Genomic DNA, 13,239 nt, shown 5'->3' on the forward strand with positions numbered 1-13,239 from the left:
GTGTTAACCATCTCTGACCTTGTTGTCCCTGTCTCCATGGTTGCCCACCTTCATGCACCCTCTCCTCCCATATGTTACCACCCTCTGTTGCCTTGTGTTACCCATCACTGTTCTCCCACCCTGCACCCTCTCCTCCCATGTGTTACCCATCTCTGTCCTTGTTGCCCCTGTCTCCATGGTTGCCCACCTTCATACACCCTCTCCTCCCATGTGTTACCCATCTCTGTCCTTGTTGCCCTCTCTCCATGGTTGCCCACCTTCATGCACCCTCTCTTCCCATGTGTTAACCATCTCTGGCCTTGTTGTCCCTGTCTCAATGGTTGCCCACCTTCATGCACCCTGTCCTCCCATGTGTTACCCATCTCTGTCCTTGTTGCCCCTGTCTCCATGGTTGCCCACCTTCATGCACCCTCTCTTCCCATGTTACCCATCTCTGAACTTGTTGCCCCTGTCTCCATGGTTGCCCACCTTCATGCACCCTCTTCTTCCATGTGTTACCCACCCTCTGTTGCCTTGTGTTACCCATCACTGTTCTCCCACCCTGCACCCTCTCCTCCCATGTGTTACCCATCTCTGTCCTTGTTGCCCCTGTCTCCATGGTTGCCCACCTTCATACACCCTCTCCTCCCATGTGTTACTCATCTCTGTCCTTGTTGCCCTCTCTCCATGGTTGGCCACCTTCATGCACCCTCTCTTCCCATGTGTTAACCATCTCTGACCTTGTTGTCCCTGTCTCCATGGTTGCGCACCTTCATGCACCATCTCCTCCCATGTGTTACCCACCCTCTGTTGCCTTGTGTTACCCATCACTGTTCTCCCACCCTGCACCCTCTCCTCCCATGTGTTACCCATCTCTGTCCTTGTTGCCCCTGTCTCCATGGTTGCCCACCTTCATACACCCTCTCCTCCCATGTGTTACTCATCTCTGTCCTTGTTGCCTTCTCTCCATGGTTGGCCACCTTCATGCACCCTCTCTTCCCATGTGTTAACCATCTCTGACCTTGTTGTCCCTGTCTCCATGGTTGCGCACCTTCATGCACCCTCTCCTCCCATGTGTTACCCACCCTCTGTTGCTTTGTGTTACCCATCACTGTTCTCCCACCCTGCACCCTCTCCTCCCATGTGTTACCCATCTCTGTCCTTGTTGCCCCTGTCTCCATGGTTGCCCACCTTCATACACCCTCTCCTCCCTTGTGTTACTCATCTCTGTCCATGTTGCCCTCTCTCCATGGTTGCCCACCTTCATGTGGTTGCCCACCTTCATGCACCCTCTCTTCCCATGTGTTAACCATCTCTGACCTTGTTGTCCCTCTCTCCATGGTTGGCCACCTTCATGCACCCACTCTTCCCATGTGTTAACCATCTCTGACCTTGTTGTCCCTGTCTCCATGGTTGCTCACCTTCATGCACCCTCTCCCCCATGTGTTACCCAACCTCTGTTGCCTTGTGTTACCCATCACTGTTCTCCCACCCTGCACCCTCTCCTCCCATGTGTTACCCATCTCTGTCCTTGTTGCCCCTGTCTCCATGGTTGCCCACCTTCATACACCCTCTCCTCCCATGTGTTACTCATCTCTGTCCTTGTTGCCCTCTCTCGATGGTTGCCCACCTTCATGCACCCTCTCTTCCCATGTGTTAACCATCTCTGACCTTTTCCCTGTCTCCATGGTTGCCCACCTTCATGCACCCTCTCCCCCCATGTGTTACCCAACCTCTGTTGCCTTGTGTTACCCATCACTGTTCTCCCATCCTGCACCCTCTCCTCCCATGTGTTACCCACCTCTGTCCTTGTTGCCCCTGTCTCCATGGTTGCTCACCTTCATACACCCTCTCCTCCCATGTGTTACTCATCTCTGTCGTTGTTGCCCTCTCTACATGGTTGCCCACCTTCATGCACCCTCTCTTCCCATGTGTTAACCATCTCTGACCTTGTCCCTGTCTCCATGGTTGCCCACCTTCATGCACCCTCTCCCCCCATGCGTTACCCAACCTCTGTTGCCTTGTTTTACCCATCACTGTTCTCCCACCCTGCACCCTCTCCTCCCATGTGTTACCCACCTCTGTCCTTGTTGCCCCTGTCTCCATGGTTGCCCACCTTCATACACCCTCTCCTCCCATGTGTTACTCATCTCTGTCCTTGTTGCCCTCTCTCGATAGTTGCCCACCTTCATGCACCCTCTCTTCCCATGTGTTAACCATCTCTGACCTTGTCCCTGTCTCCATGGTTGCTCACCTTCATGCACCCTCTCCCCCATGTGTTACCCAACCTCTGTTGCCTTGTGTTACCCATCACTGTTCTCCCACCCTGCACCCTCTCCTCCCATGTGTTACCCATCTCTGTCCTTGTTGCCCCTGTCTCCATGGTTGCCCACCTTCATACACCCTCTCCTCCCATGTGTTACTCATCTCTGTCCTTGTTGCCCTCTCTCGATGGTTGCCCACCTTCATGCACCCTCTCTTCCCATGTGTTAACCATCTCTGACCTTTTCCCTGTCTCCATGGTTGCCCACCTTCATGCACCCTCTCCCCCCATGTGTTACCCAACCTCTGTTGCCTTGTGTTACCCATCACTGTTCTCCCATCCTGCACCCTCTCCTCCCATGTGTTACCCACCTCTGTCCTTGTTGCCCCTGTCTCCATGGTTGCTCACCTTCACACACCCTCTCCTCCCATGTGTTACTCATCTCTGTCGTTGTTGCCCTCTCTACATGGTTGCCCACCTTCATGCACCCTCTCTTCCCATGTGTTAACCATCTCTGACCTTGTCCCTGTCTCCATGGTTGCCCACCTTCATGCACCCTCTCCCCCCATGCGTTACCCAACCTCTGTTGCCTTGTTTTACCCATCACTGTTCTCCCACCCTGCACCCTCTCCTCCCATGTGTTACCCACCTCTGTCCTTGTTGCCCCTGTCTCCATGGTTGCCCACCTTCATACACCCTCTCCTCCCATGTGTTACTCATCTCTGTCCTTGTTGCCCTCTCTCGATAGTTGCCCACCTTCATGCACCCTCTCTTCCCATGTGTTAACCATCTCTGACCTTGTCCCTGTCTCCATGGTTGCCCACCTTCATGCACCCTCTCCCCCATGTGTTACCCAACCTCTGTTGCCTTGTGTTACCCATCACTGTTCTCCCACCCTGCACCCTCTCCTCCCATGTGTTACCCACCTCTGTCCTTGTTGCCCCTGTCTACATGGTTGCCCACCTTCATACACCCTCTCCTCCCATGTGTTACTCATCTCTGTCCTTGTTGCCCTCTCTCGATCGTTGCCCACCTTCATGCACCCTCTCTTCCCATGTGTTAACCATCTCTGACCTTGTTGTCCCTGTCTCCATGGTTGCCCACCTTCATGCACCCTCTCCTCCCATATGTTACCACCCTCTGTTGCCTTGTGTTACCCATCACTGTTCTCCCACCCTGCACCCTCTCCTCCCATGTGTTACCCATCTCTGTCCTTGTTACCCCTGTCTCCATCGTTGCCCACCTTCATACACCCTCTCCTCCCATGTGGTACCCATCTCTGTCCTTGTTGCCCTCTCTCCATGGTTGCCCACCTTCATGCACCCTCTCTTCCCATGTGTTAACCATCTCTGACCTTGTTGTCCCTGTCTCCATGGTTGCCCACCTTCATGCACCCTGTCCTCCCATGTGTTACCCATCTCTGTCCTTGTTGCCCCTGTTTCCATGGTTGCCCACCTTCATGCACCCTCTCTTCCCATGTGTTAATCATCTCTGACCTTGTTGTCCCTGTCTCCATGGTTGCCCACCTTCATGCACTCTCTCCTCCCATATGTTAGCACCCTCTGTTGCCTTGTGTTACCCATCACTGTTCTCCCACCCTGCACCCTCTCCTCCCATGTGTTACCCATATCTGTCCTTGTTGTCCCTGTCTCCATGGTTGCCCACCTTCATACACCCTCTCCTCCCATGTGTTACCCATCTCTGTCCTTGTTGCCCTCTCTCCATGGTTGCCCACCTTCATGCACCCTCTCTTCCCATGTGTTAACCATCTCTGACCTTGTTGTCCCTGTCTCCATGGTTGCCCACCTTCATGCACCCTCTCCCCCCATGTGTTACCCAACCTCTGTTGCCTTGTGTTACCCATCACTGTTCTCTCACCCTGCACCCTCTCCTCCCATGTGTTACCCATCTCTGTCCTTGTTGCCCTTGTCTCCATGGTTGCCCACCTTCATACACCCTCTCCTCCCATGTGTTACCCATCTCTGTCCTTGTTGCCCTCTCTCCATGGTTGCCCACCTCCATGCACCCTCTCTTCCCATGTGTTACCCATCTCTGTCCTTGTTGTCCCTGTCTCCATGGTTGCCCACCTTCATGCACCCTCTCCCCCCATGTGTTACACAACCTCTGTTGCCTTGTGTTACCCATCACTGTTCTCCCACCCTGCACCCTCTCCTCCCATGTGTTACCCATCTCTGTCCTTGTTGCCCCTGTCTCCATGGTTGCCCACCTTCATACACCCTCTCCTCCCATGTGTTACTCATCTCTGTCCTTGTTGCCCTCTCTCCATGGTTGCCCACCTTCATGCACCCTCTCTTCCCGTGTGTTAACCATCTCTGACCTTGTCCTTGTCTCCATGGTTGCCCACCTTCATGCACCCTCTCCCCCATGTGTTACCCAACCTCTGTTGCCTTGTGTTACCCATCACTGTTCTCCCACCCTGCACCCTCTCCTCCCATGTGTTACCCACCCCTGTCCTTGTGCCCCTGTCTCCATGGTTGCCGACCTTCATACACCCTCTGCTCCCATGTGTTACTCATCTCTGTCCTTGTTGCCCTCTCTCGATGGTTGCCCACCTTCATGCACCCTCTCTTCCCATGTGTTAACCCTCTCTGACCTTGTTGTCCCTGTCTCCATGGTTGCCCACCTTCATGCACCCTCTCCTCCCATATGTTACCACCCTCTGTTGCCTTGTGTTACCCATCACTGTTCTCCCACGCTGCACCCTCTCCTCCCATGTGTTACCCATCTCTGTCCTTGTTGCCCCTGTCTCCATGGTTGCCCACGTTCATACACCATCTCCTCCCATGTGTTACCCATCTCTGTCCTTGTTGCCCTCTCTCCATGGTTGCCCACCTTCATGCACCCTCTCTTCCCATGTGTTAACCATCTCTGACCTTGTTGTCCCTGTCTCAATGGTTGCCCACCTTCATGCACCCTGTCCTCCCTTGTGTTACCCATCTCTGTCCTTGTTGCCCCTGTCTCCATGGTTGCCCACCTTCATGCACCCTCTCTTTCCATGTTACCCATCTCTGAACTTGTTGCCCCTGTCTCCATGGTTGCCCACCTTCATGCACCCTCTTCTCCCATGTGTTACCCACCCCCTGTTGCCTTGTGTTACCCATCACTGTTCTCCCACCCTGCACCCTCTCCTCCCATGTGTTACCCATCTCTGTCCTTGTTGCCCCTGTCTCCATGGTTGCCCACCTTCATACACCCTCTCCTCCCATGTGTTACTCATCTCTGTCCTTGTTGCCCTCTCTCCATGGTTGCCCACCTTCATGCACCCTCTCTTCCCAAGTGTTAACCATCTCTGACCTTGTTGTCCCTGTCTCCATGGTTGCCGACATTCATGCACCCTCTCCTCCCATGTGTTGCCCACCCTCTGTTGCCTTGTGTTACCCATCACTGTTCTCCCACCCTTCACCCTCTCCTCCCATGTGTTACCCATCTCTGTCCTTGCTGCCCCTGTCTCCATGGTTGCCCACCTTCATACACCCTCCCCTCCCATGTGTTACTCATCTCTGTCCTTGTTGCCCTCTCTCCATGGTTGCCCACCTTCATGCACCCTCTCTTCCCATGTGGTAACCATCTCTGTCCTTGTTGTCCCTGTCTCCATGGTTGCCCACCTTCATGCACCCTCTCCCCCCATGTGTTACCCAACCTCTGTTGCCTTGTGTTACCCATCACTGTACTCCCACCCTACACCCTCTCCTCCCATGTGTTACCCATCTCTGTCCTTGTTGCCCCTGTCTCCATGGTTGCCCACCTTCATACACCCTCTCCTACCATGTGTTACTCATCTCTGTCCTTGTTGCCCTCTCTCCATGGTTGCCCACCTTCATGCACCCTCTCTTCCCATGTGTTAACCATCTCTGACCTTGTCCCTGTCTCCATGGTTGCCCACCTTCATGCACCCTCTCCCCCCATGCGTTACCCAACCTCTGTTGCCTTGTTTTACCCATCACTGTTCTCCCACCCTGCACCCTCTCCTCCCATGTGTTACCAACCTCTGTCCTTGTTGCCCCTGTCTCCATGGTTGCCCACCTTCATACACCCTCTCCTCCCATGTGTTACTCATCTCTGTCCTTGTTGCCCTCTCTCGATAGTTGCCCACCTTCATGCACCCTCTCTTCCCATGTGTTAACCATCTCTGACCTTGTCCCTGTCTCCATGGTTGCCCACCTTCATGCACCCTCTCCCCCCATGTGTTACCCTACCTCTGTTGCCTTGTGTTACCCATCACTGTTCTCCCACCCTGCACCCTCTCCTCCCATGTGTTACCCACCTCTGTCCTTGTTGCCCCTGTCTCCATGGTTGCCCACCTTCATACACCCTCTCCTCCCATGTGTTACTCATCTCTGTCCTTGTTGCCCTCTCTCGATCGTTGCCCACCTTCATGCACCCTCTCTTCCCATGTGCTAACCATCTCTGACCTTGTTGTCCCTGTCTCCATGGTTGCCCACCTTCATGCACCCTCTCCTCCCATATGTTACCACCATCTGTTGCCTTGTGTTACCCATCACTGTTCTCCCACCCTGCACCCTCTCCTCCCATGTGTTACCCATCTCTGTCCTTGTTACCCCTGTCTCCATGGTTGCCCACCTTCATACACCCTCTCCTCCCATGTGGTACCCATCTCTGTCCTTGTTGCCCTCTCTCCATGGTTGCCCACCTTCATGCACCCTCTCTTCCCATGTGTTAACCATCTCTGACCTTGTTGTCCCTGTCTCCATGGTTACCCACCTTCATGCACCCTGTCCTCCCATGTGTTACCCATCTCTGTCCTTGTTGCCCCTGTTTCCATGGTTGCCCACCTTCATGCACCCTCTCTTCCCATGTGTTAACCATCTCTGACCTTGTTGTCCCTGTCTCCATGGTTGCCCACCTTCATGCACTCTCTCCTCCCATATGTTAGCACCCTCTGTTGCCTTGTGTTACCCATCACTGTTCTCCCACCCTGCACCCTCTCCTCCCATGTGTTACCCATATCTGTCCTTGTTGTCCCTGTCTCCATGGTTGCCCACCTTCATACACCCTCTCCTCCCATGTGTTACCCATCTCTGTCCTTGTTGCCCTCTCTCCATGGTTGCCCACCTTCATGCACCCTCTCTTCCCATGTGTTAACCATCTCTGGCCTTGTTGTCCCTGTCTCCATGGTTGCCCACCTTCATGCACCCTCTCCCCCCATGTGTTACCCAACCTCTGTTGCCTTGTGTTACCCATCACTGTTCTCTCACCCTGCACCCTCTCCTCCCATGTGTTACCCATCTCTGTCCTTGTTGCCCTTGTCTCCATGGTTGCCCACCTTCATACACCCTCTCCTCCCAAGTGTTACCCATCTCTGTCCTTGTTGCCCTCTCTCCATGGTTGCCCACCTTCATGCACCCTCTCTTCCCATGTGTTACCCATCTCTGTCCTTGTTGTCCCTGTCTCCATGGGTGCCTACCTTCATGCACCCTCTCCCCCCATGTGTTACACAACCTCTGTTGCCTTGTGTTACCCATCACTGTTCTCCCACCCTGCACCCTCTCCTCCCATGTGTTACCCATCTCTGTCCTTGTTGCCCCTGTCTCCATGGTTGCCCACCTTCATACACCCTCTCCTCCCATGTGTTACTCATCTCTGTCCTTGTTGCCCTCTCTCCATGGTTGCCCACCTTCATGCACCCTCTCTTCCCATGTGTTAACCATCTCTGACCTTGTCCTTGTCTCCATGGTTGCCCACCTTCATGCACCCTCTCTCCCATGTGTTACCCAACCTCTGTTGCCTTGTGTTACCCATCACTGTTCTCCCACCCTGCACCCTCTCCTCCCATGTGTTACCCACCCCTGTCCTTGTGCCCCTGTCTCCATGGTTGCCCACCTTCATACACCCTCTGCTCCCATGTGTTACTCATCTCTGTCCTTGTTGCCCTCTCTCGATGGTTGCCCACCTTCATGCACCCTCTCTTCCCATGTGTTAACCATCTCTGACCTTGTTGTCCCTGTCTCCATGGTTGCCCACCTTCATGCACCCTCTCCTCCCATATGTTACCACCCTCTGTTGCCTTGTGTTACCCATCACTGTTCTCCCACGCTGCACCCTCTCCTCCCATGTGTTACCCATCTCTGTCCTTGTTGCCCCTGTCTCCATGATTGCCCACCTTCATACACCCTCTCCTCCCATGTGTTACCCATCTCTGTCCTTGTTGCCCTCTCTCGATGGTTGCCCACCTTCATGCACCCTCTCTTCCATTGTGTTAACCATCTCTGACCTTTTCCCTGTCTCCATGGTTGCCCACCTTCATGCAACCTCTCCCCCCATGTGTTACCCAACCTCTGTTGCCTTGTGTTACCCATCACTGTTCTCCCATCCTGCACCCTCTCCTCCCATGTGTTACCCACCTCTGTCCTTGTTGCCCCTGTCTCCATGGTTGCTCACCTTCATACACCCTCTCCTCCCATGTGTTACTCATCTCTGTCGTTGTTGCCCTCTCTACATGGTTGCCCACCTTCATGCACCCTCTCTTCCCATGTGTTAACCATCTCTTACCTTGTCCCTGTCTCCATGGTTGCCCACCTTCATGCACCCTCTCCCCCATGCGTTACCCAACCTCTGTTGCCTTGTTTTACCCATCACTGTTCTCCCACCCTGCACCCTCTCCTCCCATGTGTTACCCACCTCTGTCCTTGTTGCCCCTGTCTCCATGGTTGCCCACCTTCATACACCCTCTCCTCCCATGTGTTACTCATCTCTGTCCTTGTTGCCCTCTCTCGATAGTTGCCCACCTTCATGCACCCTCTCTTCCCATGTGTTAACCATCTCTGACCTTGTCCCTGTCTCCATGGTTGCTCACCTTCATGCACCCTCTCCCCCATGTGTTACCCAACCTCTGTTGCCTTGTGTTACCCATCACTGTTCTCCCACCCTGCACCCTCTCCTCCCATGTGTTACCCATCTCTGTCCTTGTTGCCCCTGTCTCCATGGTTGCCCACCTTCATACACCCTCTCCTCCCATGTGTTACTCATCTCTGTCCTTGTTGCCCTCTCTCGATGGTTGCCCACCTTCATGCACCCTCTCTTCCCATGTGTTAACCATCTCTGACCTTTTCCCTGTCTCCATGGTTGCCCACCTTCATGCACCCTCTCCCCCCATGTGTTACCCAACCTCTGTTGCCTTGTGTTACCCATCACTGTTCTCCCATCCTGCACCCTCTCCTCCCATGTGTTACCCACCTCTGTCCTTGTTGCCCCTGTCTCCATGGTTGCTCACCTTCATACACCCTCTCCTCCCATGTGTTACTCATCTCTGTCGTTGTTGCCCTCTCTACATGGTTGCCCACCTTCATGCACCCTCTCTTCCCATGTGTTAACCATCTCTGACCTTGTCCCTGTCTCCATGGTTGCCCACCTTCATGCACCCTCTCCCCCCATGCGTTACCCAACCTCTGTTGCCTTGTTTTACCCATCACTGTTCTCCCACCCTGCACCCTCTCCTCCCATGTGTTACCCACCTCTGTCCTTGTTGCCCCTGTCTCCATGGTTGCCCACCTTCATACACCCACTCCTCCCATGTGTTACTCATCTCTGTCCTTGTTGCCCTCTCTCGATAGTTGCCCACCTTCATGCACCCTCTCTTCCCATGTGTTAACCATCTCTGACCTTGTCCCTGTCTCCATGGTTGCCCACCTTCATGCACCCTCTCCCCCATGTGTTACCCAACCTCTGTTGCCTTGTGTTACCCATCACTGTTCTCCCACCCTGCACCCTCTCCTCCCATGTGTTACCCACCTCTGTCCTTGTTGCCCCTGTCTACATGGTTGCCCACCTTCATACACCCTCTCCTCCCATGTGTTACTCATCTCTGTCCTTGTTGCCCTCTCTCGATCGTTGCCCACCTTCATGCACCCTCTCTTCCCATGTGTTAACCATCTCTGACCTTGTTGTCCCTGTCTCCATGGTTGCCCACCTTCATGCACCCTCTCCTCCCATATGTTACCACCCTCTGTTGCCTTGTGTTACCCATCACTGTTCTCCCACGCTGCACCCTCTCCTCCCATGTGTTACCCATCTCTGTCCTTGTTACCCCTGTCTCCATCGTTGCCCACCTTCATACACCCTCTCCTCCCATGTGGTACCCATCTCTGTCCTTGTTGCCCTCTCTCCATGGTTGCCCACCTTCATGCACCCTCTCTTCCCATGTGTTAACCATCTCTGACCTTGTTGTCCCTGTCTCCATGGTTGCCCACCTTCATGCACCCTGTCCTCCCATGTGTTACCCATCTCTGTCCTTGTTGCCCCTGTTTCCATGGTTGCCCACCTTCATGCACCCTCTCTTCCCATGTGTTAATCATCTCTGACCTTGTTGTCCCTGTCTCCATGGTTGCCCACCTTCATGCACCCTCTCTTCCCATGTGTTAATCATCTCTGACCTTGTTGTCCCTGTCTCCATGGTTGCCCACCTTCATGCACCCTCTCCCCCCATGTGTTACCCAACCTCTGTTGCCTTGTGTTACCCATCACTGTTCTCTCACCCTGCACCCTCTCCTCCCATGTGTTACCCATCTCTGTCCTTGTTGCCCTTGTCTCCATGGTTGCCCACCTTCATACACCCTCTCCTCCCATGTGTTACCCATCTCTGTCCTTGTTGCCCTCTCTCCATGGTTGCCCACCTTCATGCACCCTCTCTTCCCATGTGTTACCCATCTCTGTCCTTGTTGTCCCTGTCTCCATGGTTGCCCACCTTCATGCACCCTCTCCCCCCATGTGTTACACAACCTCTGTTGCCTTGTGTTACCCATCACTGTTCTCCCACCCTGCACCCTCTCCTCCCATGTGTTACCCATCTCTGTCCTTGTTGCCCCTGTCTCCATGGTTGCCCACCTTCATACACCCTCTCCTCCCATGTGTTACTCATCTCTGTCCTTGTTGCCCTCTCTCCATGGTTGCCCACCTTCATGCACCCTCTCTTCCCATGTGTTAACCATCTCTGACCTTGTCCTTGTCTCCATGGTTGCCCACCTTCATGCACCCTCTCCCCCATGTGTTACCCAACCTCTGTTGCCTTGTGTTACCCATCACTGTTCTCCCACCCTGCACCCTCTCCTCCCATGTGTTACCCACCCCTGTCCTTGTGCCCCTGTCTCCATGGTTGCCGACCTTCATACACCCTCTGCTCCCATGTGTTACTCATCTCTGTCCTTGTTGCCCTCTCTCGATGGTTGCCCACCTTCATGCACCCTCTCTTCCCATGTGTTAACCATCTCTGACCTTGTTGTCCCTGTCTCCATGGTTGCCCACCTTCATGCACCCTCTCCTCCCATATGTTACCACCCTCTGTTGCCTTGTGTTACCCATCACTGTTCTCCCACGCTGCACCCTCTCCTCCCATGTGTTACCCATCTCTCTCCTTGTTGCCCCTGTCTCCATGGTTGCCCACGTTCATACACCATCTCCTCCCATGTGTTACCCATCTCTGTCCTTGTTGCCCTCTCTCCATGGTTGCCCACCTTCATGCACCCTCTCTTCCCATGTGTTAACCATCTCTGACCTTGTTGTCCCTGTCTCAATGGTTGCCCACCTTCATGCACCCTGTCCTCCCTTGTGTTACCCATCTCTGTCCTTGTTGCCCCTGTCTCCATGGTTGCCCACCTTCATGCACCCTCTCTTTCCATGTTACCCATCTCTGAACTTGTTGCCCCTGTCTCCATGGTTGCCCACCTTCATGCACCCTCTTCTCCCATGTGTTACCCACCCTCTGTTGCCTTGTGTTACCCATCACTGTTCTCCCACCCTGCACCCTCTCCTCCCATGTGTTACCCATCTCTGTCCTTGTTGCCCCTGTCTCCATGGTTGCCCACCTTCATACACCCTCTCCTCCCATGTGTTACTCATCTCTGTCCTTGTTGCCCTCTCTCCATGGTTGCCCACCTTCATGCACCCTCTCTTCCCAAGTGTTAACCATCTCTGACCTTGTTGTCCCTGTCTCCATGGTTGCCCACATTCATGCACCCTCTCCTCCCATGTGTTGCCCACCCTCTGTTGCCTTGTGTTACCCATCACTGTTCTCCCACCCTTCACCCTCTCCTCCCATGTGTTACCCATCTCTGTCCTTGCTGCCCCTGTCTCCATGGTTGCCCACCTTCATACACCCTCCCCTCCCATGTGTTACTCATCTCTGTCCTTGTTGCCCTCTCTCCATGGTTGCCCACCTTCATGCACCCTCTCTTCCCATGTGGTAACCATCTCTGTCCTTGTTGTCCCTGTCTCCATGGTTGCCCACCTTCATGCACCCTCTCCCCCCATGTGTTACCCAACCTCTGTTGCCTTGTGTTACCCATCACTGTACTCCCACCCTACACCCTCTCCTCCCATGTGTTACCCATCTCTGTCCTTGTTGCCCCTGTCTCCATGGTTGCCCACCTTCATACACCCTCTCCTCCCATGTGTTACTCATCTCTGTCCTTGTTGCCCTCTCTCCATGGTTGCCCACCTTCATGCACCCTCTCTTCCCATGTGTTAACCATCTCTGACCTTGTCCCTGTCTCCATGGTTGCCCACCTTCATGCACCCTCTCCCCCCATGTGTTACCCAACCTCTGTTGCCTTGTGTTACCCATCACTGTTCTCCCACCCTGCACCCTCTCCTCCCATGTGTTACCCACCTCTGTCCTTGTTGCCCCTGTCTCCATGGTTGCTCACCTTCATACACCCTCTCCTCCCATGTGTTACTCATCTCTGTCGTTGTTGCCCTCTCTACATGGTTGCCCACCTTCATGCACCCTCTCTTCCCATGTGTTAACCATCTCTGACCTTGTCCCTGTCTCCATGGTTGCCCACCTTCATGCACCCTCTCCCCCCATGCGTTACCCAACCTCTGTTGCCTTGTTTTACCCATCACTGTTCTCCCACCCTGCACCCTCTCCTCCCATGTGTTACCCACCTCTGTCCTTGTTGCCCCTGTCTCCATGGTTGCCCACCTTCATACACCCTCTCCTCCCATGTGTTACTCATCTCTGT

The sequence above is a fragment of the Ambystoma mexicanum genome, chromosome 10 (assembly GCF_040938575.1).
Source record: "Ambystoma mexicanum isolate Mex_15411 chromosome 10, UKY_AmexF1_1, whole genome shotgun sequence".
Classification (NCBI taxonomy): domain Eukaryota; kingdom Metazoa; phylum Chordata; class Amphibia; order Caudata; family Ambystomatidae; genus Ambystoma; species Ambystoma mexicanum.